Below are 17,810 nucleotides of genomic sequence, written 5' to 3'. Positions count from 1 at the left end.
GAACACAGCTTCCCATAAAGGAGGAGACTGTTCTAGATCAGCTCCTCAGCTCCTACCCATAGATGACATAATTTCTGGAAGCCACTGAAAGTTGTGGTTCTCATCTGGGACTTTTTCATTCCTGCCTTTTCCCATCTCCCATTTTGGTGATCTTATTTCATTCATGCTTCATTAATATCTGCTCCAAATGAAAATATGTCCTTTTCCTCTTTAAGTTAACATTAAAAGTAGCATTTATTTTGAAAACCATGTCATTAAATATAATCCAAATACCTAAACCATAGAAAAATTTCATTAATGAAGATTAATTCAAAATAAAATGCTAGCCAAAAGACTAAAGCAATGTATCCAAAAACTATTCATGGTGTTTAAGTCGTATGTATGATTAGGATATACCTTTCAGCAAAAAGAAAACAGTTAAATGTTGAATTATATTCAAATCAAGAAAAGCATACCACCAATAAAGGAAAACTGCTCTAAGAAATGATGAGCAGGATGATTTCAGAAAAAACCTGTGAAGATTTACATAAACTAATGCAAAATGAAGGAGGCAGAACCCGGAGAAGATTGTACATAGTAACAGCAATACTGTATGATTATCAACTGGGAATGGTTTAGCTTTTCTGATAAATACAATAATCCAAGACAATTCTGAAGGACTTCTAATTTTTAAAAATGCTATCTACCTCCAGAGACAGAAATAATGAGTTCTGATTATAGATTGAAGCATCATTTTTTCACTTTCTTTAATTTGCTTTGCTTTTTGGTAGTAAAATTGCTAACATGGAAATATATTTTTAGGATTTCATATTTATAACTTGAAAGTCCTTTTCTTGCCTTCTGTATGGGGAGGGGTAGGATGGGAGAAAGAGACAAAATTTGGAACTCAAATTTTAAAAAAAAAAATAAATAATTCAGGAAAAAAAGTGGGGAAAGAAACAATAAATGGTTGAGGAATGGAATCCTGTTGGACAAGACTAAGATACAAAGCTGCTGAACATCACGATCTGTAATCAACATCTAGACTGAGTCCCAAGACAGGTTACAAGGTACAGTGAATACTGCTCTATATCTGGAGTCAAGTTCAAAGCCTGCTGCTGATCCTGGGAAAATTATTGAACTTCTTTAAGCTTCTGTTAAAAAAAAAAAAAGGAAGAAGCAGAGTAATAATAGCAGTTACCCATCATGGCTGTTTTAAAGATCAGATGAGACAATGTATATAAAGCACTTAACAAGCCAAAACCATGACATATGAACTATTATTGATAATTTTAGTACTATTAAATTATTACTAAAATTACTATGAAATTATTAATTAAATACTGTTAATACTTTTCTGCAACCCAGAAAAAAGAAAATTAATACTACAGGAATTCCGAGCCAAGGGACGCACAGTGTGTCTTCGAGTATTCTATGAACACCCTAATGTTGTATTTTGGCTCTAAAACTTCACCAGTATAAGTATCTGTACTTTATTCGTTGCTACTGTGCTTAGTGTATGGTTTTGGTTCCTTTTAAATAGGCTTGTGCAGACTATTCCAAATGGGTCACTTAAGCATTTGCAATCAGGGTCCCAAGGTGGTAATTCAGACAAGTAATTAGTGTTTATGACTGTGGGAGTCTAGAGCAACAGTGATGTAGTCTAGTTGTTGGAGTGACTAGATGCCACAAAGTAATGAAAGAGCATTTTCCCAGCCAAGTCATCCTGGCTGATAGCTGAAAGTCCCCCCTGGACCAAATACTCCTCCTCATTAAATACCATTTATTAAGTAATTATGGCACACAACACTGTGCAAAATGCTGAGCCAAGAAAGAAAGGCAACCTTAGTCCTGATACAATGAGTCTGTATAAGCTATGACTGCTCAGGGAGATACAGCTCTATCTCTTATGAAACATTTGGTTTCAGACAGAGCAAGTTACCTATTGAACAGAACTATGCCAGGGGAGATATCATTTCAGAACTACTTTCACCAAACAGATTTCCCAGATTCAGCAATACCCATTTGACTTGATGGTCTTGGGTGGCACAAGAAAAATGGATTCAGCTATAACTCTGTCAACCAGGATCCTATGGGAATAAACACTCTGACTACAGTTGTTGTTCATTGATATAACCAAAAAAAAGAGGTTCATTTTGAAACTCCAGTTGTTGCTGTTGGAGGGCCTCTACTTGTGCCAGCTTACAAATAGTATATTTTCATAGAAGGATGGTATATAGAACTAAAGATGGAAGGGACCTTAGAGTTCATTTCATCCAACCCTCTCAGACATTCAGAGAGGTTAATTTAGTTGCCCCAAGTAACACTGGTAGTTTGTAATTGGATGAGTGGGATTTGAACCCAGGTCCACTGATTCCAAATTCATTATTCTTTCTTTTTTAGCAGCCTACACCTACCCATACTGCTGCTCTACAGTTTTTTCAACTTGACTAGGTTTCACCAATCCCAAAGTGTTTCAGTTCAAGCATGTCAAGGCCAACTGGTTTCATAGTGGTCACTATAGGGAAAAGGGTCTCTACAGAGAGGCACTGTTTTGTTTTTCCTCTTCATGGGCTTCTTCTATATTCCCTCTCATTATTGAGGCAACCAGGTGACCCAATGGATAGAGTAGACAGGAAGTCGTTTTTTTCTTTTCTTTTTTTTTTACTTTCAGTGTTCTACAATCACTACCATATAACTTGGATTTTTTTTCCCTCCCTCCCTCCCCAAGATGGCATACAGTTTTATATAGGTTCTACACATACATTCCTATTAAATACATTTTCACCATGGTCATGTTGCATAGAAGAGTTAAAATGAATGGGAGAAATCATATAACAAACCAAAACATAATACAAAAGAAGATGATCTGCTACATTCTGCGATTGAATTCCATAGTTCTTTCTCTGGATGTGAAAGGCTTTTTGCCTTAAGAGGCCATTGGGAATTTTTTAGGTCCTTGCATTGCCATGGAGCTCTAAGTCTACCAGAAAAAATCCTTGCACACTGTTGTTGTTGCAGTGTACAAAGTTCTCCTGGTTCTGCTCCATTCACTCAGCATCAGTTCATATAAATCTTTCCAGGACTCTCTGAAGTCTTCCTGCTCATCATTTCTAATAGCACAATAGTATTCCATTACATTCATATACCATAATTTATTCAGCCATTCCCCAATTCCCAAGGAATCTTATCGATTTCCAGTTTTGGGCCACCACAAAGAATGCTGCTATAAATATTTTTGTACATGTGAAACCCTTTCCCATTTTTATGATATCTTTGGGATACAGTCCTAGAAGCAGTATTGCTGGGTTAAAAGGTATGCACATTTTTGTAGCCCTCTGGGCAAAATTCCAAATTGCTCTCCAGAATGGTTGGATCAGCTCACAGCTCCACCAACAATGAATTACTGTTCCAACTCTCCCATATCTTCTCTAACATTTATCATCTTCCTGTTCTGTCATGTTAGCTAATCTGATAGGTGTGATGTGGTATCTCAGAGTTGTTTTGATTTGCATCTCTCTAATCAATAGTGATTTAGAGCATTTTTTCATATGATTATAGATATCTTTAATTTCTTCCTCCGAAAACTGCCTGTTCATATCCTTTGACAATTTATCAACTGGGGAATAGACAGGAAGTCTTAAGTTCAAATCCCACCTTAAATAATTACTAGCGATATAACCCTTGGCAAGTCAGTTAACCTCTGTCTGCCTCAGTTTCCTCAACTATAAAATAAGGATAACAATAACATCTGTCTTATGGCATTGTTGTGAGGATGAACAAGAGTATGTTTGTGAAGTGCCTAGGAGGGCTTGCTCCCTTTCAACTCCCTTTAGCTTAGGATAAGGCATATCCTTGAGATTTCCTTAAGCAGCTCTCCACCCCAATAATCATACTTTAGAAAGTTTATATTCAGAATGAAAAGATTTGTCCACCATTTTGACTTTTCAGTCAGCCACATTTTTGTGACAGACACTTCTTTCAATTGACTGAGAAACTATTTCTGAATCTGTATCCAAGAGATATGCTTCATATGGATTCATAAGAATGAGAGAACTTAATTATCAAGTCTTTTTAGTACCCGCTATCCTTAACTGATGGGACCTTTAAGCTCCTGGCTAATTTTCTCAGCTATCCTATTGCCCTCAGGTCTCTCAACTTTTGCTAAAACCAGTTATAAGAGCTTCTAGAACCTGTTTATTGAAAGATGTGTTACTAAGTACAGTAATAGAATTTTCCAATCAGTACCCAACTGAAACCAGAAGGTAGTACAGAAACTTCAGACTGGCAGTAATATGTTGAGATATCTTGGTTTCACTAAGAAAGTAAGACTGGAGAAAACTGTTTTGAGTTCTGTCAATCACACATTCCAACAACGGTCCTGGAATTTGGCAGAGTTTGGTATAATATTACTCTGTACACAAGAAGTATATTCAGTTCTTTAAATACCAGTGAGTAATTCATGTCAAATTATGATCAGCTTGTCTAGATATTCTATGCATTAGATCCTTTGCCTGCAATGCAACTTTTGCTTTTGTCCATGCTAATAAAACTTGAATTTAGAGGGTTCAGGGACTTTGTCATCAAGGGGAACTTCTAATTTAGGAACTCCCTCTTTTGATGCAGATCTGATTGCAGTCTTCCTATGACTTAACAAATCCTAGGTAGTTCCATCAGGCACAAATAAATTTAATGAGTTGCACAAGGTCATAACCAGTATGTATCGCAGACAGGTTTTGAACCCGTCTTCCTGATGTTAAGCCCAGTACTTTAGCCATTTATTAAGCTGTTTCTCAATGATAATGATGATGGGGATGATAAGTGACATTTAAATAATACTTTAAAGTTTTCTAACCACATTGTATATGTATGTGTTTGTCCTTTGCTGCCAAAGAAGACCATGCCATTGGAGAAATGATGACATGACTTGCACTTAACTTTGTTTTGAGTGAGGGAGGGCTGTGCAGGTCACCAGCTTCACTTCTCCTCCAGAGTCATCTGAATCCAGTGACCAGATATTCATCAAGATGACTGGAGATGACTCAGGATGAGGCAATTGGGATTAAGTGACTTGCCCAAGGTCACACAGCTAGTGAGTGTCAAGTGTCTGAGGTGAGATTTGAACTCAGGTCCTCCTGACTCCTGCACTGGTGCTCTATCCACTGCATCACCTAGCTGTCCCTAACCATATTGTGTATAAAACCATTTTCTATGGGATTTGTATGCAATGTAAAAGTGCAAGCATGTTAATTATTTAATATCTTGGAGAATCAAGTGTGGATTTTTCACATAAGGGAATTTTACAGGTATCTAAATTTTAGATAAATGACAACACTCTTTATTTTAATGGTTTTGATTGAATTCTTTCATGAAGATATGATAAAGTATACTGAATGTGTTTTAACATTCCTGATCCCTCAGGATTATCAATGTATACATGTATGGTTACTATACTATGAAATGCTATAGTCAGCCAAAAATTATATTCCTTGAGATAGAAGGAGCTTAAGAAACTATGTAGTCCAACTCTCTGATTTTACAGATGAGAACACAGAGGCTTAGTGAGGTTAAGTGATTTGACCAAAGGTATACAAGTAGTAACATCAAAGAAGGGCTTTGTACCCTTCTCCTGTGACACCAGAGACATAGCTCTTTTCACTGTATTGTACTCTAGGGCAGAAGGTCGAAGAGACCCTGAGGTACCCTAGAATTACTTTCTTTAAAAAAAAATCATTCCTTAGCTTGTTTTTTGGCCATTCATATCTTTCTTAATTCACATCAATTCAGAAGCAGAATCCAATTTTAGTGATCATTTTAACCATTCTTTTCATGTTACGGATGAGGAAACTGAGGCCACAAGAGGTGAGTTGTTCTTGCTCAAGGCCCTATTATTAGCTAATAGAAAAACCCCAGCTCAAGCTCAGCTAGCTCTCTGGACTCAATTCATGGTCTCATTTAGCTACATCGCTCAGAAATCACGTAGCAGGGCGGACTTTATGCAGCCTAAGCTTTCCAGTCTTTCCGGGAATTTCCTCATCCTCCAGCACATGACTTTCAGTGTTACATTCAGTGTCTATGGACTTCCTAGAATTACTGTATGATTTCCGCATCTGCTAACACAATGGACTCCAGGTCAAGATGACCTTGTCAGCTTGTATCCAGCAGTCTCTGCTATGCTAATTTTGTTGGTGGATTGTGAAAGAATGTTCTTCATCCTTTCAAGCAAGTCTGCCAGGCAGGTTGAGGGAGAGAGTTTGTTTAAGGCCTTCAAATCCTTAATCAACATAATAAAAAGATAATGTGGGTGGGCCAAACTTTCATTCATTTCTCATTCTCTTCTCCAATCTCTCATTCATATTTTGTCTTTATTTGCCCAGGACCTAGCTCAATACTTTGCACATATCTAGTTCTTTCCCATTGAGCAAACAGTTAAGAATAAGTGCATGAGCCAAGATTTTAAAAAATTTTAATAGAGTTGGAGACACTGGTAACATTAAACATGGCCTCTTTTAATGTTCTAATGAGATTAAAGGTGAGGTATTTTGCCTCCATGGCATACTAGCTTCCTTGTAAGATCTCTCCTGTAATAACCTTACCTATTCAAAGTAACACCTCCATCTATAGAATTAATCAGTAAGGTAACATTAAGAGGCTGAGAAGTGACCAACATTCTATAAAAATATTCCTGCTTCATAACAGTGATTTCCACAGTTAATTTAGCATCAAGGTAGTTTTCCTACTCTCAGGTGAACCTAATGTTGGGGAATTATCTTTCATTGTTAAGTAGGAAAAAATATAGAATGACTCAGGAGAATAAAAAAGTCTCTTTGTATACAATGTCTTTCTGTAAACAAGTAAATGTCTGGCACCTTTGAAAGTCAGTGGAATTTTCTAGTAATCAAAGGCTTAATTTTTGTGACTGTGTTTGGTCATTAGTACATGACAGCAATGAACATTTATCCTCTATCCTCATCCATTCTCAGTTTTAGGCAGATTGACCTATTCAGTATTCCCCTAATTCATTATTCCATTGCCTTCCTCTGTTCCTGTGTCCCTCATGGTGGGAATATACTTGCTCCTCACTTTTTGGCTTGTAAGAATCCTTACTTTCATTTAAGACTTAGCTAATAAGCCAACTTCTGTGTGAAGCCTCTTCTGTTTACTCTGGTTACTAGCATTCTCTCTCTCTTTACCAAATCATCAATAATATCAGTTTTATCATCATCCTTCCTATGGAATGTAAGCCTCTTGAAGAGAGGGAGTTTTTCTTTTTTCCTTTTGATCCCAAGAATGTAGTACAATGCACTGCCTAGAACAGACTTGTAACAGATGCTTGCTCAGTGGGAATCGACTGGGCGCTCCACATATATACCTGCTTAGGTCAGTTTAACAAACTTAATGAAAATGACCCCATTTCATCAGTGCCATAAAACTCTTCAGGGGATGTTGTGAAATGAGTTCTATGTAAAAAGCCATGAAATTGGTCTTCCATTGAATGGTTTCTTTATTGACTGCTACCAGCTATCAGGGAGCTTTCTAGTTTCAGGAGCTTGTAGTACTGAGGAGCTGAGATCAAGAAAGATGTGGGCATTATCCCTTCTGGAAGAATTTTAGGATAGCTTCATGGAGATGTATTTGATTACAATTTCATAATGCCAGGGTGAGGAATGTTTAATAGTGATTAAGCATCTACTATGTTCTAGGCATTATCCTAAGCGCTTTACAAATATCTCATTTGATCTTCACAACCTGTGCATTATGCCCATTTTGCAGATGAGGAAACTATGGTATAGATTAAGTGACTTGCCCAGAGACACATGGCTAATAAATGTCTGAAGTCAGATTTGAAATCAGGCCTTCCTAACCAACCACATATAGCTCAAGTATTTTATTTACTGCACTACCTAGCTGTCTCAGCTATTATAGAGATTTACATATGTCAAGAATTAGCCAGAGATCAAGTACATTTTGTAAAAATATGGCAACTTGCCTTAGTATTCTCACATAGTATCAATGGTTGAAGCTATCTGGTACAGTGGATAGAGTACCAGGCCTGGAGTCAGGAAGACCTTAATTCAAATCTGGCCTCACATACTTCCTAGCTGTATGAACTTACTTAAACTTATTTGCCTTAGTTTCTTCACTGATTTTCATTTATTTATCTATTTATTTATTTTTAGTTTTCAACATTCATTTCCACTAGATTTTGAGATTCAAATTTTCTCCTATCTTTCCCCCCTCTGCACACCCCAAGACAACATGCATTCTGATTATCCATTCCCCCAATCTGCCCTCCCTTCTATCATACCCCTCCTTTCCCTTATCCCCATGTCCTCTATTTTATTGTAGGGCAAGATAGCTTTCTGTAGTCCATTACCTGTATATCTTATTTCCCAGATACATGTAAAAACAATTTTTAACATTTCTTTTTAAAACTTTGAGTTCCAACTCCTCTCCCTTCCTCCCTCCCCACCTATCCCCATGGAGAAGGCAAGCAATTTGATACATGTTATACATGTGTAGTTATGCAAAAGACTTCCATAAAAGTCATGTTGTAAAAGACTAACTATATTTCCCTCCATCCTATCCCGTCCCCCATTTATTTATTCTCTCTTTTCACCCTATCCCTCCTGAAAACTGTTTACTTCTAATTACCTCCTCCTCCCATTTGCCATCCCTTCTACCATCCCCCCACACCTCACTTATCTCCTTCTCCCCTACTTTCTTGTAGTGTAAGAAAAATTTTCATAGCAAATTGAGTATGCATTCTCCTTAAGCCAAATATGATAAGAATAAAGTTCACTTTTTCCCTCTCACCTCCCCCCTCTTCCCCTCCATTGAAAAAGCTTCTTCTTGCCTCTTTTATGTGAGAGATAAATTGCCCCATTCTATTTTTCCCTTTCTCCTCCCAATATATTACTCTCCCACCCCTTAATTTTATATACATGTGTGTGTATATATATATATATATATATATATATATATATATATATTAGATATCATCCCTTCCTGTTCAACTTACCTGTGCCTTCTGTCTATATGTATATAATCCCTCCAACTACCCTAGTACTGAGAAAAGTCTCAAGAGTTATAAATATGATCTTTCCATTTAGGAATGTAAAAAGTTCAACTTTAGTAAGTCCCTTATGATTTCTCCTTCCTGTTTACCTATTTATGCTTCCCTTGATTCTTGTGTGTAAAAATCAAATTTCTATTCAGCTCTGGTCTTTTCATTAAGAATGCTTGAAAGTCCTCTATTTCACTGAATGATCATGTTTTTTCCCTGAAGTGTTACACTCAGTTTTGCTGGGTAGGTGATTCTTGGTTTTCATCCTACTTCCTTTGACTTTTGGAATGTTTTCCAAGCCCTGTAATCCCTTAATGTAGAAGCTGCTAGATATTGTTTTATCCTGATAGTATTTCCACAATACTAGAATTGTTTCTTCCTGGCTGCTTGTAATATTTTCTCCTTGACCTGGGAGCTCTGGAATTAGGCTACAATATTCCCAGGAGTTTTCCTTTTGGGATCTCTTTCAGGAGGTGATCTGTGGATTCTTTCAATATTTATTTTACCCTCTGGTTCTAGATAATTTCTTGAAAGATGATGTCTAGGCTCATTTTTTGATCATGGCTTTCAGGTAGTCCCATAATTTTAAAATTGTCTCTCCTGGATCTAATTTCCAGGTTGTTTTCCCAATGAGATATTTCACATTGTCTGCTATTTTTTCATTCCTTTGGTTTTGTTTTGTTACTTCTTGATTTTTCATAAATCATCAGCTTCCATCTGCTCCATTCTAACCTTTAAGGAATTATTTTCTTCAGTGAGCTTTTGGACCTCCTTTTCTATCTGGCCAATTCTGCTTTTTATGGAATTCTTCTGTTTGTTGGCTTTTTGAATCTCTTTTGTCATTTGAGTTAGTCTGTTTTTTAAGGTTATTTTCTTTTTTTGTGGGTTCTTTAAAATTTGTTTATCTTTCCACTGACATTCCAATTTGTCCTCATTGTTTTCGGGTTGTGAAGTCTGAAAACCACCACACATGCCTGAGATTCATCCCCCTCAAGCCCTGCTCAGGTCCCCTCTGGGCCAGTATGGCCCACACAGGACTGCCCTTTGCTCCCAGCGTGGCTCATTAGACACTTCCTGGTGACACTTCAGGCTGTCTTGGGCTGGATATTTGCTTCACTCAGTCATTCTGTGAGTTCTGAAGCTCCAGAATTTGTTTAGAGCCATTTTTATAGGTATTTGACTGGGCTTGGGGCAAGTGCTCTAGAAAGTGCCTGCTATTACTGCTATATCTTGGCTCTGAACCCCACTTTCTTCATTTTTAAATGAGATGGAGAAGGAAAATGCGAAACACTTCAGTATCTTGGCCAAGGAAACCCCAAATGGAGTCAGAAAGAGTCAGACACAAACAAAAAACATTTGAACAACAACAAAAACCATACTGGTTGAAATGAAAGTATATTCTAGGTGTGACCTGCCAAAGTACCGTAAGAGTTGTTATATAAGAAACTGGAGTCCATAGTGGTAGACTTTGGGATTTTCCTGGGGGAGCAAAGTTGGTAAATGTGGAGGTTCAGTGCTTATTAAGAACCTGTTGGCTCAGTAAGATCACTTCAAGAAGAGAACAGTTATAGGTCCCTAATATGGACTGATATCAAGAAACCGATCAATATAGGACATTACTGCTTAGTCATTTTTTCCAGGAGTGGTGAGAGTAGATTTCTGCTATCCTGGGAGAAGTATCATCTGGTCTTTAGTGTGTAGGATCACATTATATGAACTGATCAGATATTGACAGCCTGTATGACTGAGAAGCTAAGAATGGCTGTATTTGGCATGACAATGCCCTTAGAAAAGAGTGGGAAATGGAAGGTATGTTTTGAACACTATTCGGTTATCCTCATAGGTCACAGGATGTTGAAGTGTCTATCAGGCAGAATTTCTGACACTATATTACATAACAAAATATTGACACTGTCCAACCATTTGGGACTGGAAGAGGGAGTTCTTAACTGAGATATTTAAATAGGCCTTGAGTGAAAAACTTCCATGAATGTTTAGAGAACACCTACCCCAGAAAACTGACACATCTGACAGACATATTCATGTAGCTGAAAAGTTCCCAATGTGGATGTAGGGTTAGGTGGTGTGGCTAGTGTAAATAATAATAATATTTTCTGAATTTATATGGCACATAAAAGTTTGTAAAAGTGCCATCCATTCTTATTTGAATTTCAAAAAAATACTACAAGTGAGGTACTATATAGATCTATCCCAATTTTTTAGATGAAGAACCAGAGACTTGGGTTAAGTACACTGCACATAGCTTGCATGTCTAAGATGGCATCTTATCTAGGTCTTTCTTACTCCAACTCAATATTTTATCTACTAAGCCATGCCACCTCTAGGCCCTTGTTCTTCTGACATATGGTAAGAGACAAGATCCTTTCTTCTTTAGAAGAAAGAGAGGCTCAGGAAGCAATTGTTTGGCACTGAGAGGCAAAGAGAGAAGACATTGCCTCTCCTGGCAACATTTCCTCCTTTATAATTCAAAAGAATTGTATATCCCTGGTGGATGCCCAGAGGAAGAAGAAATTATAATTTTACAAAGTGCTTAAAAATGTCAGGAAGGGTCCAGTGGTCCCTTATATATCATTTTAAAGGCTAAAGCCTACCTCGGTGCTATGAACATGGCAGCCATTACCTGGGAGAGTGATTGAATGGAAAACTTGAATCTGAGGTGGTATTTTTACAAAAGTAAACAAGACCCTGTTTGGATTTTGTATTCAGGAATGATCTGATAGATGAGAAGAAGTGAAGGGGAAATAGAAAGGCTGGGACTTTTGTGAATGTGGAACTTGCAATCAAATTCCAAGCCTGTGAGACTGACACTTGAGCTTGGGTTCTGGTTGTTGGTGGTGCCCTCACCCCCATGTAGTTTCTACCAGAACAGTATGTGCAGTGATAAAAGGCATAAGCATCAGATATTTTTCCTAGTGTTATTTAGCTGAATTTTGGGTAGCTGTGCTTACCTCTGGGATTCTGTTTTGAAAATTACCAGGAGGTAGGAAGATGAGAACTGCTAATCTCACATCTAATGCCCTACCTTGCAGGGAAATGCCAAAGAGGATCTTCCAAATATATACATGGCTTAGACAATTTCACCTACTTACACAACTTGGTTCCTTTTTCACTGGAGAGCCAGGGATAGGAGAACCCTGCAAATGTTTCACTAGAGCAGGGATCACTGAACTTTTGGTGTCTTGGCCCCCTTTGGCAGACTAGTGAAACTTATGGACCTTTGCTCAGATTGTTGCTTTTACATAATTGAGGGAAATTACTACCTTGATTTAGAGGTTAGTGAAAATAAAGTCATATTTTTCCCATCCAAGTTCAGGGATCCCCTGAAATCTCTCCACAGATAGATGTGTTCATGAACCTAGTTTTAAAATTATTGTACTAGAAAGATCTTACATTCCATACCATGGGATATCCCCTGCAACACTGTGCTACAGCTGTGCATTCCTGGTTTGCAGACTGTAAAGACCACTGACATAGAATGCCTACTGCCACAGTGATTTGAAACAATGAATGTCCTTGAGACTTGCTGTCTGACCTGGCCTGTCTGAATATGGTGATTTTTGGAGAAGCCTCTTAAATAAATAGGATTTAGCTTGCATTAGTTGACCCCTGCTAATGTATGGTATAACTTTGACTCACGTGTAGTATGGTTTGCTCATTCACTTCAGTGAATATTTGTTATTTGGCACGTGCTGTAGATATAAAGACAAAACCAAAACAGTCCCAGTTCTCAGGCAAAGGGAGGAGAGGATTACAATTGATGGAATAGAGCATTTTTTTTGCCAAAGTGATGGGTTCTTTGAGAAGTAGAGACCAGGAGGGAGGGCATCCAAGGCAAGGGAGACAACTTGAATACACAGAAGCAGGAGAAGGAGCACAGTTCAAATAAGACAGTAATTCTCTTTTCTGGTACACAGTGTATGAAGGAGAGTGACATGAAATATGGCTGCAAAGACAGAGGGGGACTAGGTGATAGAGGACTTAATGCAAGATATTTTATATTTCATCTTTCCAGAAGGAGATGAAGCATTTCTATAACACCTACTGTATACCAGGCACTGTGCTAACAACTTTCACAAATCTTCTCTCATTTGGTTCTCACAGAAACCCTGCAAAGTGAAGTACTATTATCATCTTCATTTTACAGCAGATGAAAGTGAGGTGACCAGATGTAAAATGACTTGCCCAGGGTCACACAGCTGAGACTAAATTCGAAAATCTGTCTTCCTGACTCCAGTGCCAGCACTCTATCCACTGCACCACCAGCTGCCTCTGGAGTTAAGAGGGAGGCAATGAGGATTTTTGAGCAGAGAAAAATACTCAGGTTTGCTACTTAGCCGTACAAAGAAGGCTTCCCCCACTCATTTCTCATTTCTGTCTACTTTTCTACTATTAGCGTGGTTTTTGCTAGGTGGCATAGTGAATAGGATGCTGCACTTCAAATCAAATTCAAGTACGGCCTCAGAAGCTTAATAATGTCACCCTGGGAAAGTCATTAAAAAAATTTCTGCCTCATTTTCCTCATAAAATAAGGATAAAAAAGTACTTCCCTCACCAGGTGGTTGTAAGGGTAAAATGGGATAGTATTTGTTAAGAACTTTGAAAACTACGAATGCTGACTGTGATATTATTAATATCATCATCCCCCCTAGTCACTGATTAGACTCCTTCCCTGTCCTTCTCCCCACTCTACTGCTATATTCCTTTCCCCACTCCTCTAGCCTTCACCATTTGCGGGTTTATGGACGTTCATTTGGAATGGTTTGGTTCTTCTCATTATCACTAGCCATTGATAGCAACGGAGTAGAATGGATCAGTGGTCAGATCTTTGCTCATCATTTTGTGTCTTTTGCTTCTCTTGTTTATTTTTATTTTTACTCAAGACGATCTAAGGCAACCTTTTCACTTCACGAATCGTTTGCTTTGCTGTATTTCCTTTTAGATTTGGTGATACTTGTTGCTCAGTTTTTGGCCTCTGGATAATGTAGGTATTACTGCGTTGCTTCCCAAAGTGGGTCCTAAATTCCTGAACTCTATCACTGCCCACTAGGAGGAAACTCACTTTATCCAAAAAAGATGCCAAATATGTGGGATGCTATGGGAAGTTGGGGTTGAGACAGCAATCAGTGTTGATCAGGGTATTTTGGAGATTGATTCTCCAAGAAGATGAAACTTAAGCTGCGCCTTAAAAGATGGGAAAGATTTAATAAATGAAGAGCAGGGAGTAAGAAATATAAGATCATTGGAGGGAATATGGTTTAGGACGGAGATGTTGATGGAGGTTAATGGCAGAATTTAGAGTATGTTCCTTGAGTTGTCACTGTGTGACATATGTCAGTTTTTTTAACTTGTATTGACCCTTCCTCTGTGAGAGGAGGGTGTGATTCAGGCATCTGATTTCAACAATATAGGAAGCCCACCCTCCAAATACATGTAAATTCCTTTCTCCTCTTATCTAATGCAAGTCAACAATTTGTAGTTTGTAGTCTTTGACTGTTGCTTAGGACATGAGGAGGTTAAATGAGTTGCCTATGGTTATACCTTCAGCATGTGTCAGAAGAATGACTCCAACCCAGTCTTCCTGACCATCTCTATCCACAATGTGCTGCTGCCACTTACTTAACCATGTATAAAAAAAAAAAAAATAGAAAAATGAACATCTGACACTGGTTGATAAAGTATGCCATGTAATGGACACATGATGTTATTGATATAAAATGTTACACAGTCATTAGGTTTCAGAGTTAGAATTTGAACTGAGGTCTTCCTTGACCCTCAGTAGGCCATTTACTCAATAAAGTTATCTCATGAATAGCACTGGAAGCTTTGGATTAGATCATCTGATTCTTCTAGGAGTACTAAGGTGGTTTTTCATTTCCTCTACTTTTATTCTGTAACTACTCTGTGAAATAGGTTATGTGGTGTTCATTTTTGGATTGGAAATTGAGATCCAGAGAGGGAAGCGATTGAACCAAGACTCCACCCCAGGCCTCCTGAGCGCCTGTGCCCAGCTTGCCCCCTTTGATAAGACTCCTTCTGTCAAATGAGCATTATGCTGTGGCTGCTGCTTCCAAGGGTATAAATGTTCATATTCTGAGGGATTGGAGCCTACAGCTTTCAAAACTACCATTAGCACATGAATGAGAGAGGCAATGCTGTAGATGAGATATAGCTAAAATTACAGAAAGACAGATAATGAGCAAGTATTGGAAACCAGAGGCCCAGAGGGTACGTGTGGGGAGACAGCAGTCATTAATCAGTCATGCCAACCAAAGAGAATCATACATTTTGACTTTGAAAGTAGACAAGGAAAGGTCAAATGCGTATGTTTTTTGTATCTTCTTGGCCGGAAGTCCTCTTTGAACCTTTCTAACTCAACAAAATACTAACTAAAAGAAATAAAATTTTCAAAAGTAAAAGTGTCAGTCCAATATAAATAAAAGCATGGTGCTCCTTCTACCCTTCTTCATATGAACCAGGATTTTGCTTTTTAAATGTCTACACTTCCTTGGTCTTCTCATCTGTAAAATGGATGTACTTTCTACCTTTCCCATCTCATAGTGCTATTGTGAAGGTCAATGAGTTTATATATGAAAACCACCTAATTATGTTCAACATAAGCTTTTGAAGGACAAGAACTTGCTTTTTTGCCTTTGAAGAATCACCAGTGCTTAACAGTCACTGACAAATGGAGCTGACTTAATAAATGCATATTGATCAAGTATACTTTTTCAAGACTATGGAAGGCCAGCTATTTGTTCACGTATAGTAATTGATCGATTGCTGGACAGTCAGGAAACTTGGATGTCAGTCTCATGTGTCTCACTGGTTTGTTGTGTGGTCTTGGCTAACCCTTAACTTCTCTCACTTTTCCCATATATAAAATGAGGATAATAAGGGACTAACTCACAAAGTTATTGGGAAGCTCCACTGAGATGATGAATGAGAAAGTGCTTTTAAGTATATAAAGCACTGGAAAACACTGAAGATGAGGAAGCTGCTGAAGTTCACTCCAATGTTGAGGGCAGGACAATTCAGTTGAAATCAATAGCACTGATTGTTTTAAAACTCAGTTTAAAAAATAATCAAATTGTTTAAAGAAAGTTAAAAAAAAGTATGCTTCAATCTGCATTCAGACACCATCCATTTTTTCTCTGGGGATGGGTATCATTTTTCCTCATAAATCCTTCAGAATTGTCTTGGATTGTTTTGTTGTGAGAATAGCTAAGTCACTCACAGCTGATCTTCTTACAATACTGCTGTTACTTTGTCCACAGAACATTTCATTTTGCATCAGCCCATGCAAGTCTTTCTAGGTTTTTCTGAGAGCATCCTGCTCATCATTTCTTATGGTATAGTAGTACAAAAAAGTAGAATTTCTTATAGTACAATTGTACAATATAGTACAATTGATAGGCATCCCATCAATTTAGAATTCTTTGCCCCCAAAAAGAGTTACTATCAATATTTTTGTCCATGTACCTCCTTTTCCTTTTGATTTTTTATCTCTTTGGGGATATAGACCTAGTAGGGGTATAACACCATTGAAATTTAGATGAAAATTTTGCTTCAGATTAAAGTACTATCTTGTATTTTGTTTGCCCAGAAGTCAGATCTCAGAAATATCACCTATGCAAAATTTTGTTATCTAAAAGCAGGCTCTTGTACAAGATTTGTCTTTCTGTTGTTTGACTCATGTTCCACACATGACACTGCTTCACTTTGCCTTAGCAGTCAGTGTCCCTCCAAATTGGAGAGAGACTGATGGAGTGAGTGTGTGTGTGTGTGTGTGTGTGTGTGTGTATACACAAGTGTACTGAGAGAACCTGATGGGACTGAAAGGAAATACGTATGTGCATACATGTGTATTAAGCTTTCAGAGCTTAAAAAGGTACTGATTTTTGTAGCCATATGCTATGTATGTGTGTATGTGCACGTTTATATGCATACGTGTCTATAACCATATTGTATATATGTATATATGCACAGATATGCCAATGGGTAATTATCTTTTATATGTACTTTTTATGTTTTTATATTACCCCCCCCACACACACACAAAGAGAATATCAATTTCTAGAGGGTAGGACTGCTTTATTTTTCTTCCCCTAGCTGGATTATATTCAGAGACAGAAGGTAGTTTAGGATTATCAAGTCCATTCTCCTCATTTTACAGATGAGAAAACTGAGGCACAGAGAAGTTGACATTCCAGTCACACAGCTAATACACAGCTGCAGCAGATTTTAAGCTCCGACCTTCCTAACAACATGTCCTGCTTTTTATTCCCTGAAATCTGTTGCTTACTTCTCCTTTTAAATTATCTTTAAGTCCCTAATTTCTACCAAAATGCTTTGCTCGTATTAGGTGCTTGGTAATTTCTCTTTGGATTGGACAGCTTTCAAGATAACAGATTTGGAGTGGAAGGGTCCAATTCTCTCATTTTATCGATGAGTCGGATATCCAAGGCCCAGAAAGCTTTTGTGACTTGTTCGAGGTTACATGCATAGATAAGAGATGTTGAAGCTTGGATTTGAACTCCTCTCCCTGGGCTCTGAATCCTCGACTTTCTCAGGCACACCGAATGTCAAAGATGATTGTTTTCACGGTGATGGCACCATTGTCTTTTGTCTTACCAGGGGCTCACCACAGTGGATTAACTGAATCTGTGAGCTCATTTCTTGGCTGCCAGCGCCAGCATCCAGCCCCACTGCTCTCTAGTATTTCATATCTCTATCTTCTAACAGT

At 37.9% G+C, this 17,810-nt stretch overlaps 1 protein-coding gene across 2 annotated transcripts in view; it reads left to right on the top strand.

Annotated features, from left to right (window-relative positions):
• Positions 1-17,810, top strand: part of NELL1 (neural EGFL like 1) — a 905,733-nt gene that overhangs the window by 704,419 nt on the left and 183,504 nt on the right. The window lies entirely within an intron of this gene.

The sequence above is a fragment of the Notamacropus eugenii genome, chromosome 6 (genome assembly GCF_028372415.1).
Source record: "Notamacropus eugenii isolate mMacEug1 chromosome 6, mMacEug1.pri_v2, whole genome shotgun sequence".
Classification (NCBI taxonomy): Eukaryota; Metazoa; Chordata; class Mammalia; order Diprotodontia; family Macropodidae; genus Notamacropus; species Notamacropus eugenii.
Note: the sequence above shows the minus strand (reverse complement) of the source record. Positions and strands in the feature narration are given on the sequence as shown.